Consider the following 13,476-nt stretch of genomic DNA (forward strand, 5'->3'; position numbering starts at 1 on the left):
GCTTATAATAGATGGTGTCGGTCGTGCTTCTTTTGATGCAAAACTTGAAAATAACTGCAAATGTATAAGTGTATGATTATTTTTACGACTTCGTTGAGTAAAATGTATCGTGTCTTCTTGTCATACCATGTAATTTTTAACAGTAATTGATTTGTATAAAAATTCGTGAAGGAACTAATCCAGTACTTCACTAAATACATAATCTAATCATTTTCCAAGTGTTTTTCTTAGCAAACATTGTGAATGCTGACAAGTTAAGAACTTATAATTAGGATCGCTTCTCGGTTTTTCGTATTGCAGGTTGAGAATGTTTAGGTAGTTGAGAAGAAATAAGATCATGACATGAGCTCAACTTATCTAAGAAATTCGAAAAGAGATCTACTTATCAAAGTTTTCATCTAAGTAACTTAGTTTATTGGTTGAGATTGTCGGGCGTCTATATGGTTGAATTGTCTTATCAAGTTTGTGATTTGTTTTTGCAGGCAAATCTAGTAGATCTCATTGGATCCTATATTTGGTACCTCTTGGTGGATGAAAGGACATCACCATTAAAATGTCGCGCGTGGAAAATCATATACTCATCATCAAATCTGATATGGTAATGACTTGAAATTTCAGATGAGCTCTGCTCTAATGATCATAAGGTTCATTTTTTTTGTATTCAATCGTGGGACGGCCAGTCAGTAGAAAATCTTTATCGTCCCCATATCGAAACTGATATATGAGTAGTGAAAACATACTCATTTGTTACTTGTTTTATCCAAATCAAAAGAACTATCTATGATGATATCTTTGAATAAAATGTACTTTATAAATGAGTACTGTCTTTTCACACATTTGTTTTGTTAGGGATCTCCTTTTATAAGAAACAAGACAATGCACAAACAAGCAAGTACATTATATACATATGAAACTTTTTCTTAGTTGGAATTCCACTTTCTTTGTCTTCTTATTTACATGTTGATGTACACTCTTAATCTTGTGGGCTCTTTACATACTTTGTACTTTTTTCATCCTTGTTATAGGAATTGTTGTTTCTTTTATAATAATGATGATTTCTAAAGTGTAATTAAGTCAGACCACAGGGAGTTTTTTCTATTACTTTAGTTACCCACTAGGCTTGTGTGTTTATGCTTAAGAATCATCTCCTCTATGGTTTCCATACATGTGAGCCTCATAAATTTAATTATTCAAGAACCTATAGAGAAAGAAAGAAAACCCACTAAAATGTATGGAAGACTTCAATTTGCAGAGATAAAAACTGTTTTAGATTGACCATAGAGAGATAGCATCCAAAAACACTTAGGATGCATTTATTTGGGTTTTAGTGCTTTTTTTCCAATTCAAATCATCTACCTATTTATAGGTTTGTTTGTTATATAGTTACTATTTGTGGTTTTTGTCTTTAAGCTTCATTGGATTAAATTTCATTTGTTGTGAAAATAAAAGCAAGAAAAAGATAGAGAACATAAAAGCTTTCTCTCTTTAGAAAATATGCATGTCAAATTAATGTTGAGGGGAGGCTAAAGTAAAAGGAAGACAAGAGAAAATAAATTCATCTAATTAAAATTACACATAATAATATTAGATAATCAAGACATAATTTCACCTAGAAGTTGGATACAATAAAACAGAATAGCAGGGGGGAAAAATATAACAAGAGATAATACTGCCACCAAAGAGGTAGTAGCACTCTTACATGACACTGACCCTAATTTAAGTTGAATAGTACAGTATAGTGTTAGTATAACAAAAACTGATCCTAGTAGTAACCCCGCCAGAGACAGACACATGGTAATCCTTACATATTTGTAACCGTTGCCATTTTCGCGAACTCGGTCCTCTCCCCAACTAAGACGACTGTGAATCCGAGAAACCATCGTCTGAGCAAGTAGGGTCGAAGATACAAATGAGCCGAATGCCATAATTTGGTATAAAATCAATTTCCGCACCATGTCTAGCCCAACGTTGCAGATGTCATCATCTTGGAGATTGTGCGGGGCGGGATCAGTCAGTGCTAAACCGACGAAGATGGCGGTGCAGAACAGGTTACTTACGGTAGTCATAGTGGTAAGTACCTGGATGTGCCTCTGGAGTGTTTTAACGTCCATTTTAGTTTCTGTTGAAATTCATATAAGAAAACATAAATTAGGTCCAATGATCAAATAAATGCCCACAAGAACTGAAATTCATATAAAAAAAACATAAATTAGTTTCTGTTGTTTTTCTTTAGCAGGAGAATAAGTGAGTTTTGACTTTTGATGGACTAGTAGTCTCAAATTGTTTCACTTTGATGAATAATCAAAAGATCATGAAACCCAAGCTAAAAAGTACAAACACAAGCTAAAAAGTCTGAGGCAGCAAGTTCAAACCAGAAGAAAGTGGACTTCTAAAGAAAAAGAGAATAATAATCCAGGACATCTATAATGGAGGAGGAAGTCATGATCCAATTGAAACACACAAACTAAAATTCAAACCAGACTCTCTATCCATCTTTAGATTGAAGGGGGTTGAACCCAAAATGAAAAACTCTTCAATTATTATACAACCTTAAAATCAATTGCTTTTCTAAATCAATTGTAGGAAGACAATAATAGAGAGAGAGAGTGTGAGATCCCATAGAATGAAGAAAGAAAATCTAAAATCACAAGTAAAGGTTTGAGATCAAGAAGAATAGAATTTCAGAAAACTTGTAAATTGGTGATTCATTTGAAGAGAATCAGATAAAAACAGGGATTGATTTTGCTAAACTTTTAAACTGAAAGAAAAACCATGGATTAGTAATTCTTAACAAAATGAAGGGAAGAGATCAACTAATACACTTAAACCAATCAACATATATATATATATATATATATATATATATATAGAGAGAGAGAGAGAGAGAGAGAGAAGGCTCTGTAGTCGTCCAATTACCTTAAAGCTTTAGAGTTGGTTGATTGGATCTTCAAATAGCCCAAACTGCAAAGAAAAGGGGGAAAAGAGTGAGAAAAATAAGTTCAATTTTCAGAAGAAAAGGCTCTGCAGTCGTCCAATTACCTTAAAGCTTTAGAGTTGGTTGATTGGATCTTCAAATAGCCCAAACTGCAAAGAAAAGGGGGAAAAGAGTGAGAAAAATTTGATCTTCAATTTAGAAATGACTAACAATCAGAGTTAAACTCTAATTGTTAAGAAGAAGTTCTTAACAATTAGAAATGACTACAGAAGAAGAAATGATTTCAAACCTAGATTGACAGTTTATATAAAAAAGGAAAAATTAAAGAATAAAGAAAGAAGAAGTAGAAGAAGAATGAGATTAAGAAACCCTAGAATAATGAGAAAGAAATCTGAAAGAAGAATACTTGCCTAGATAGATCTCAAAGGAGAGAGAAAACGAGGAAGAAATGTTTTAGAGTGAGAAAGAAAGACTGAAGCAACGGATGATGATATATAGAGCTTTTTCAGATAGAAGAAGAGTACTTACTCCCCTGATTAAACACAAAAACGGAAATAGCCGTTATAACTATGACCAACGGCTAAGTTTGATTTTGGTAAAGGTGATTCCTAACGGTCAACTCAATTAAAAGAGCTTCTGTTATTTCACTTATTTTATACCCACCCACATTTTCATTTTATACCCATCCATTTAATTTCCTTAATGCTTCACGTACCAGGTCAGAGTGGGCTCAATCCAGGTGTGGATATCAACCATGAAGGAGGTTCTATAGGCGCCCTACTTTTATTCTACAGACACCTTTTACTCCTAAACCCTTCCAGCATAAAATAAAGTTGCATGAAGCGCCAATAGCAATAACATTGAACGTCTATAGAACTCCCCTTATTTTTCATAATGAATTTTGAATAAGACGGAATATGCATTTAATCTATAACCGATTGCATCAAGATAAATCTAAATATACTACGAAATATCGAAAATCTTATTTGTCTACCTTTTAGAAAGAAAATTATATTAAAATAGCATTGTTAAAATATTAGAGATTAAGGAAATTGTTGATTTGAACAATTCAAATTTTTATTTCATACCAAATGAGCTTAAATTTTATGATATAAGTCTGCTAATGGTTTTCAATATGATCTTAATTTGTTTTTGTTACAAGGTGAACAACATTATAGCTTCAATTGCAGATTCCAAGTCGCTCCTACTATGGTCATTAGTAGTTTTAGTTTTGAGTACTAATCTTGTAATATTTCTAGGTGTTAGAAATAGTTCATTATTTGAACAAGATGATGAACAAAAAGAATTTGATCGGCAACGCCAAATTTTGAATAAACCTCATGTCAGAACAATTCGGGTAATCTTCATTCTCTCCTTCTTTAAAACACTCCATAATGTGTGTATATATATATATATAATCAAACTAATAATTGTTGTTTCTTATGTAAATGAAGACCAAATGGGGAGATATTGATGTAGACGCAGCGGAATTAAAAGTAAACAATAAAAGTAAAGCGAAGAACGATGAAAGAAAGATTAAATAACTCTAAAACTGAAAACTTTATTAAACTCAAGGGGATTTTCTCTTCAATATGAATCATAAACAAAGACTGAACCTCCTTTTATAGATTACTAAACTTTCCTAGATAGACACAAACTGGACTTTCCTAAATAATAAAGATACTGAAATAATGAAACTTCCTAAACCTAGATTCATTATGAATCATACTTAAATTAGGACTCTTACTGCTAATCTTTGGCCGACTAGGCCATGGTCGTGTGGCCTTGTGGGGTCGTCTTAGATGCGCCTGCATCAGCTCCCCGTTCCCCAGAAGGTTCGTCCCGAACCGTTTCGAAGAAGAAAATGATTTGACGCACCCGCATACGATGAACCCGTCATGGCGATTCGTAATTCCCACTTTGCAGGAACAGTGTGTGAAATCCGAAGGATAGAGAAAGGGACCAACTCACTAACTGTAAACTGAAACCTAGGACGTGGAGTATTTCGCCAAACCGATAGTAGGGAATAAACGTCAAATAAATTTCTACATCTTCCATCATCTTGGAGTGTGATGTCGAAGAATTCAATGACGAGATGCTTCTTTGTCAAAAATTTAACCGTTATGGAGTATCAACAATAAATTACTGTTGTGACCTTGTCCAGGTCAACATTGGCAGCAAGCTTTATGTTCGTTGTATGTATGCGAAAAACATCGACGCGTCCAACTTCATCTGGCAAACCAATGTCAATTTCCTTATCAAACCATCGGAATCTTGAAGTCTGGTCAATGCCTTTTGGTCGAGTCGTAGCTCCTATGAAGACAACGTGAGAAAGAGATTTGAATCCCTCCATAAGGATGAAAAGCCAAGAAGTAATTCTCCACAGCAAAGTCAGATTCCCAAAAAAGTCATCCTCCATATCAAGTAACAGCTTTGTTAATATAGCAAACAACCTGCTGATAACTGGAGGAAATTTCCTCATCACGTTTGGTGCTCGTACGCTTGTCGTAGCAAGAGCAATCACAAACCCAATTGCCAGAGGCCTTGATTCCTGTAGACTCGGATTATCAGAAGGAACACAACGAAATATAAGTGGCAGAAGTTCATGCCAACTATTTTTCATAAAAGTAGCTTCATCAACACGAGGAAATTCTTCATAACCAAAAGTTTCATCAACTTCATGGAAATCTGAAGCAGTATTTGCAGGAAACCCTCTAAGTAGAACAACTCCAGATGAGTGAAGAAGGAATTCTAGCCATGGGTTTTCATGTTTTATGGTAGTTATGAAGAAAGAGAGATCACAGATGGAAGATGGGTTTGAAGTGAAGGTAGAAGGGAAAAATTTGCCTTTGATGGGTTTTGAGTACTAATCTTGTAATAGTTGTAGGTGTTAGAAATAGTTCATTATCTGAACAAGATGATGAACAAAAAGAATTTGATCGGCAACGCCAAATTTTGAATAAACCTCATGTCAGAACAATTTGTGTAATCTTCATTCTCTCCCTCTTTAAAACACTCCATATTGTGTGTATATATATATATATATATAATCAAACTAATAAAAGTGATCCAATCAGAACAAGATCTTTATCACCCTGGACTAAGGACGATTTAAAGGTTTGGGGAAGTATATTTGGCAATATATTTGGGATTAAACCATGTTCATATAGAAAGTGATAATGTAGCAGTAATTCAGTTCATTAATGGCCAAAGCAATGGACTTCATTGGCAATCTCAGAAGATATTGAAACAAGTGGTCGCTCTTAGGGACAAGTTCGAAGAAATTATATTCACATTTACTCCGAGGGAAAGCAACATCCAGGCAGATGCGCTAGCTTAATGGAGCAGAAGATTTAAGAAAAAAAATATGGAATGTTGTACCTTCTTTTGTTCATAAACTACTATAAACACTTTGTATATTTGGAGTTTTAATGCTATTTTCTTTCATAAAAAAAAAACAGAGTTCATGAGAGAGAAAACAAGGAAAAATATTGAATCTCTACTTTTTAGTATTTTAAAAAACTATAAACCCAAACCAACATTTTTATATATATTGATAATCCATTAAAAAAAGAAAATGCACAAAGTTTAATCCAAACAATGATGAACTACACTTCATGATTTCCATTTTGCTTCAAGGTAATTAGAACAATGAAAAAGAGTGATGGTCGAACAACAAAAAGAAATCTCATTGGTGGTGAGTACATAACAAGAAAAACAACAAATACTAGGGGAAAACAACCACGAAATAGTTTCGGATCTAGTTTTGAAATCATAACCAAAAACAAAACCGAAACTTGAAAACCCAACCAAGAAGATGAATGAAGAAGATGAAATTAACGAACAAGATGAATGAAGAAAAGAGGGAAAAATCGTATGAAACATGCCTTATGAGAAAGGCGAACGAAGAAACCATTTTGGTAATGAGTCTGACTTTTAATGAAAAGAAACCTAAGTTTGTAAAGGGGTTGGGTTGGGTATATATAGAAGATTAGAATGGTCATTTTAGAAAAAATCCTCGAGATTGACGTTTCTACGTATAAATGTTTTTGGACCTGATCTAGACCGAGTTCAGGTTGATGAAACCAGATTCCTGTCTAGTTTTCTGGTTGTTTAAACCTGATTCGGTCTGGTTTCTCCGGCGAAAGGGAACCCCCTTCGCCAGAATATTAAGAGAGAGAGAGAGAGGAGGGAGAAATTTTTTTTTAGAGAGATAAAGAAGAGAGTTTTAAAAAGATTTTTTTTTAATGTTTAAAGGTCACCGCCCAGCGACCTTCGCCGGTGCATATGATGAGGTGGCAGAGAGTGGCGATGAGTTGGATGTGAGAGAGATGATGACTAGTTAACGGTGTTAAACCGAAATCTGAAAAAGGGAACCATCCGGGTATTTTTGACAAAGTAGGGGAGTAGGAAGGAAATCGGTCACAAATTTGGGGGCTATTAAGGAAATACCCCAAAAAATTATTTACTTTTAGGAATGGATCTCGATTACTATTCGGGCGCACTTTTTTTAACCTAGAATCCAAAAATTGATATGAGGTTTTTTTTCGTTCTCTCTATTTACGTTTAACCTGAAAGTCCGATCAAAATACATTTGTTCTTTTGCTTTCATACGTCAGTACAAAAGGCCTATTTAAAATTTTGCTTGAGGCCTCGGAATCTTCAACCACATAATTGTTTAATATGAGACTAAAACTCGCTAAAAGAGTGTTTGTTGAGAAAACCATAGTATTATCGGATTAAATTCTTCCCTATAAGTTGCTTCTAAATGTGCTATGATTTATATGTTTCGAGTCTGAGTGGTATTCAACAGATTTATATTATGTGATTCAGATTGTATAAAGGAAGTCATGAGACAAGGTGTACAGTAGAGAGTGATACTCACACCATGACACCATCATAGAAGTTTGCCGAAGCACAATCAACAAAGCATCGGTGACTTCATTGCACAAATTCAAGATGAAGGTATGAGACTCGAGCATATCTAACTTTGTTCACAAGTCACAACTAGAGTCTACAGGTGCCACCACTTCATACTGTATGGGCACATTTACAGGCCCAAATGACTAATGTGGAAAGGTGGAGCCTATAAAATTCCCCTTTGTAAAATATGGATTTATTACAAAGAAGACTAGGTAAGATATATGCACACTAGGGTATAGCCCGTGCCCATAGGGCACGGACAGTTTCTTCAAACATATCCGGCGAAATGAATTGAGTTTCAAACATATCCGGCGAAATGGATTGAGTAAGCGATGTTATATTGTCTCTTTGTCTCTCTAACACCATATTTCTTTATCGTTATCATCCACCCATCTCACCACCTCAGCCATCACAACAATTGTTTATCAAACCATATTAAACTCCAGTCATGTGCTACCAATCTATATCAATATACATTCAATTGTTCAAATTCTTTTCACTATTGTGACATATTTGTTCACGTAGTTTGAAAATTTTCTGTTATGGAAGCTGGTTGATAGCTCATCTCAAAGAAGTCTTTGCCTTATTTAAAGTAAGGAGGTCACCAATTAATCAAAAAAGTTTTCCATATAAAACAAGGGCGCGGCTTTGGGGAATAAACAAAAGTCTCTGGGGAATAAAGATTTTGGTCAAAACGAATTGACTTCGTGAACAACTTTATTTTTTGTCCAAAAATTGGATTTCTTGCTTTTTGGTCCTTAATCTTCATCACCACATCTTTCTCTCTCTTTCTATCTCTTACTCTCTCTCCCTGCTGCTCCTTTCTCTTTCTCACGAACCCTAGCTTACATCGTTTGTTCTTATGGGTTTGATTAAGTTATTGATCAGATTAATCTGCTCCTTTCACTCAAAAGAGGGAAATCTCTTACTAGTGCCAAAGCTCCATGAATAATTTTCTTTCTCCTCCAGCCAAAACCCTAGTTTTTCTGCAATCAATCAAGAATAAACAAAGAAAACCCCAAATTCCTCCAAAAGCCTTCATCTTTCTATCTTCATTATTCTCAAGAACCGAAATTCTAATTCTGTATTGAGTGATGCCTCCTAGAGTGAAGCGAGGCGGTGCGGCAAAGAAACCATCGGCAAGGAGAGTTACAACGCGAGCATCAAAGAAGCAGGTAGTCCATTGAATGTTGTTGAAGAAGACAAGGTAGTCGAATCAGAGGTTCCGACGAGTGACGTGAGTCCATCTGAGGATAAGATTGATCTGAAATCGTCGGAACCGAACTCCCCTACAGAAGAAAAAAAAAAAAAGTAATCAAGTTAAAGATGATTCACTAGCTGAAGAGGTTCCTCCGACCGCCGGTAAAGGTGGTTGTTGTATAGGAAGATGTTTAGGTGACTACGGTGGTGATTGAGGAAACAAAGGTTATAAGAGAAGTTGTTGAAGAAGATAATTCGGATAAAGTGGTGGTTGAGGAGACAATGGAGGTTGTGGAAAAAATTGAGAATCTGGAAAAGATGGTGGTGGAGGAGGGAAAAGAAGATGTGGGAGAAACTGAAGATGGGGATTTGGTGGTTGTAGAGGGGAAGATGGTTATGGAGGAAAAGAATATGGAGATAGATATAAATGAAGCTAAATCAGTCAAGTATTGCTTGTTGTTGTTTGTTGTTGCTGTCTGTTATGGTTTTGTTGTTGCTTGTCCGGTAGAGTTTAAGTGTGAGAAAGAGAAAGATGTGGAGATGAAGATTAGGGACCAAAAAGTAAGAAATCCAATTTTCGGATCAAAAATGAAAATGTCCGCGAAGTCAATTCGTTTTGACCAAAACCATTATTCCCCCGAGACTTTTGTTTATTCCCCAAAGCCGCGGCCTAAAACAATTAACTATCAATATCCAGAATGCATCTCTACAATAAACCATATTTAATAGAAGGTATAAAACCAATTCAACACAAAATTCACATACAATAGAGCCAAAGCAGAAAAGTTCTACTCATATAGTTGTCGTTCACATAAAGAAAAGATCAACTTAATTTAAAGAAGCAATATTAAGTGTTCATTAGAAAATTGAGCTAGTTTTGAAACTTCATCCACTACTAATGTATTCTTCTTCGAACAGACAATCCACTGAGATCAAAAGGAAAAACACATAGCACAACAAACATTGTATTCATGGGACCAACCTTGATTTTTTATTAGGATGAGTAAATGGCTTGTTGCCTTGCCACCTCCATTTTTGTTCTCCATTTTTCCTCAAAAGATCAAACACCCTACTCCCCAGCATCAAAGCATCCTGGAGTACAAAATCCAAATTGTTTTTAAGACACAACAACAATCATAATTAACCATGGAGTCATAACTAATGAACACATAAATCCTAGATTAAGATCAGTTCTTCCTTACCCAAATCCTAAGAAAAATATTATATAGAATCAAATGTTAGATCTCAGGGAACAAATTCATAACGAATGGAAATGAGACAAAAGTAAAAAAAAAATGATACAAATTTAGCCGTGTGAAAAATCCTCAAAAAGTTATTTCTTATAAAAGTTTACGTTTTACATATCAATACTAAAAATTGAAGCGAGAACTTCTAGATTTTCAATTTTCTTGACTCTCTTTCTCATCTAACATATCAAATGATCAATTAGATTCACAAGACAGTAGTACATTTTGCCACTAAATGCTAATTACCTATACAAATTGATTATTTTTTTACAAAAAAAATCTGTAACCATAAATCCCTATCCAAGTTCCTTTCTTTACTTGCTATTTGAGTAATTTTATATTCATGCTAGTATTAGACTCACTCTCTCTCCCTCTCAGCCCACTGCAAAGTGTCGTAACACAACCCATTTGGTTGAAGAATTGAACAACCTTCAAACTCTACAAATCTCTGCAACTTTTCCATATCACCATACTCAATTGCTATGTAAACATAACTGCGAAGGCATTAATCCTTAGTAACATTTGTCATGATTGCCATTTCAAAATCTTCAGATTTTAAAGTCTGCTTCAACAATCTCAATCTCTGGTGATATTTGTTATGGAGAAATAATGAAATTAAAATGATTTTCGGTTCAGCTGTCCATATCAAATATCTATCAAACATAAATACTCCTAAATATATTTTCTTCGTGCTATATACAGATAATGGTATCCGAGAAGTGGTTACCTGTTTATGGTTTTCGTGCATCATACTGCATTGCATTTCAGCATATCAGAATAATATCATTCTGTAAGGGAAATGAAAAGGTTAGAAACCAAATTTAGTGATACATAACTACCGTCAAAATTCGCATGTTTTTGGTTAGAAATCAACAATCTTCCATTACATAATCGAAGGCTAAAAAAAAGGTGATCTCGAAATTTACTTTTTTGTGGTTCATAACTATCAGGTTCAAAAACTTCTACTTTAAGTTCAATATCTAAGTCAACGATCTCATCACTTTCATATTCTTGATCTTCACCAGGTTTAGTTTCTTCATCTTCTATATCATATTTCCCATGACTACTTTACTCTTCTGATATCATATTTCCCAACAACTCGAAATTAAGTAAGAAATTTGTTCAAGCACCCAAAATCAGAATTAGGGTTCAAGAAAGAGAGATAAAGAAAATGATTATGGATTCATGAGTGTGAGGAGTATTGCCGGACTTGTAAGCCGGAGCAGGAAGGAGTGTGAGTGATTTATCTTTCTAAGTCATCACTGAAGTAGACAGAGAAGTGTATAGATTCTCAATGCCCCGAACATTTGGCTTTAACATTTGCTTTAACTAACCAAATCAACTTTAGAATGAAAAAATTATAGAAATGAAGAAACTAAGAATGAAACCAAGAAGTACACGTATTAAAAGTTATGAAACTAATAACCATCAAACGTCTTAACCGATATACATAATTCTTTTGCTTTTGCACTGAAATTTCAGTACGTAAAAGGATAGCAACCAAAATCAACCATGCATCACTATGAATCGTAACCATAGTTTTGTGCCTTATACCAGATACTGCCATACTGGCTCCTTTAATTTCCATGTTTTATCTAGGAAGTCATACCAATATATCATTTAGAAGAAAACAACCCTCATATTAGAACCTAACACTAAATTAACAGTGACGTATGAGTTTTTGGCTCCTTTTTTTTGCTGTCATGACCGGAACTTATAAACCACAACGACGATCCATTAAACATCAACAAACTAAGAAATTCATGTTGTTTATTTATTAACATCTAGAAATTTATTCCTGTATTGTTGTAAAACAAAACCCTATAACCTAAATTCATTAAACTAAGAAACTCATTTCAAACCTAAGTTCATGTTGAAGAACAAAACCTTAAGTTCTCTAATTCAGAATTATCAACAAACCCTAAATTTCTTGAGTTAAACAAATTCATAAGCACAAAGAGTTCACAAACAAACGAACAAACTGGAGAAAATGAAATTGAACCCTTTCACAACATAATTTGATGGAGATGATAACACATGGTCAAATTCATGCTAATAACGAAAACAAACAAAATATTAACATCATAATGAAAAGATTGGACAAAAGAGAAACTGTTAAAAGGATTCTCAATAATCCATCAGGAGTTAGAATTTCTTGGTAATTTAACAACATACAAAAACACCTATCACTAAATCGATATCCTAACTATGAATAAAAATTAAAATATTATATAAGAAGATTAGTGAGAAAAAAAACTTACACTAGAGAAGAAGAGAGATAAAATTAAACCCTAAGATTTCAGATGAGAAAATCTACCCAGATCTCGTAGATTGCTATTGACGATAACCCTAGGTTCTGTTTGACCCTGTTAGCACTTTCTTTATTGATTTTGACGAAATATGTTCCCTTTTACTGAAACCCTATTGAGAAACTCTAGGAATTGAACCAACTCTCTAGTAATGGACCTTTCTCATCTCGAATCACCACCCTGTACAACAAAACCCTAAAGAGATGACTTCCATCAAGATGAGGATTAATATCATTTGTGATAGATGATTTAAGGGTATTGAAGCTGGATTTGATGAAGGTTAGGTCTTTGAGGTGACTGAGTGTGGCTGATATTTTCACTAGGAAAGCATGGAAATGGGTATGAATTATGCACGGCAAAGTCTTTTAGAGAGAGAGAGAGAGATTGAAATGGTAGTGGTGGAGAGAGAAGAAGAAGGGAGGTGTAGAGAGATGATTCAAGGGAGAAGGACGAACTGATTTTTAGTTAAGATGGTTCTTTTAGTTAAGATGGTCGGCACGGAATTGTCCCCAAGTTTTGCCGGAGAAGATAGAAGATAGCATTGCCTATAACCATTACGGGTCAACTTGTTTTGACCCTGTCTTAGGAACAAAATACATTGCCCCTAACAAAAAAACACAAAAAAACACATTGCCCTTTAAAATTTCCCAAGGGAGAATTGCTGAAACCCCACACTTTTGATAATGCGTTTACTGAAACCACCACTTTTATTAGTAATTACTGAAACCCCCCACTTTCGTTAGATTTAACTTTGATATTTTCAATATTACTTTCTTGCCCTCTTAACCCCACCTTTTGATAATGCGTTTACTGAAATCCCCACATTTTATTAGTAATTATTGAAATCCCCACCTTTTCTAAC

At 34.5% G+C, this 13,476-nt stretch overlaps 2 long non-coding RNA genes across 2 annotated transcripts; both read right to left on the reverse strand.

Moving 5' to 3' along the window:
* Window positions 1–1,529: 1,529 nt before the first annotated feature.
* LOC147536748 (uncharacterized) lies at window positions 1,530–3,415 on the reverse strand. Its single transcript, XR_015225835.1, has 4 exons — window positions 3,346–3,415; window positions 3,040–3,084; window positions 2,917–2,961; window positions 1,530–2,119 (listed from the first exon to the last, which is right to left on the reverse strand). It is a non-coding gene; the product is annotated as an uncharacterized LOC147536748 (long non-coding RNA).
* A 6,352-nt stretch (window positions 3,416–9,767) lies between these two features.
* Window positions 9,768–13,205, reverse strand: LOC147536749 (uncharacterized). Its single transcript, XR_015224830.1, has 3 exons — window positions 12,567–13,205; window positions 11,033–11,093; window positions 9,768–10,150 (listed from the first exon to the last, which is right to left on the reverse strand). It is a non-coding gene; the product is annotated as an uncharacterized LOC147536749 (long non-coding RNA).
* Window positions 13,206–13,476: the final 271 nt, after the last annotated feature.

This window comes from Eschscholzia californica, unplaced genomic scaffold (genome assembly GCF_041429995.1).
Source record: "Eschscholzia californica isolate CP2 unplaced genomic scaffold, dmEscCali1.0.p SCAF_5, whole genome shotgun sequence".
Classification (NCBI taxonomy): Eukaryota; Viridiplantae; Streptophyta; class Magnoliopsida; order Ranunculales; family Papaveraceae; genus Eschscholzia; species Eschscholzia californica.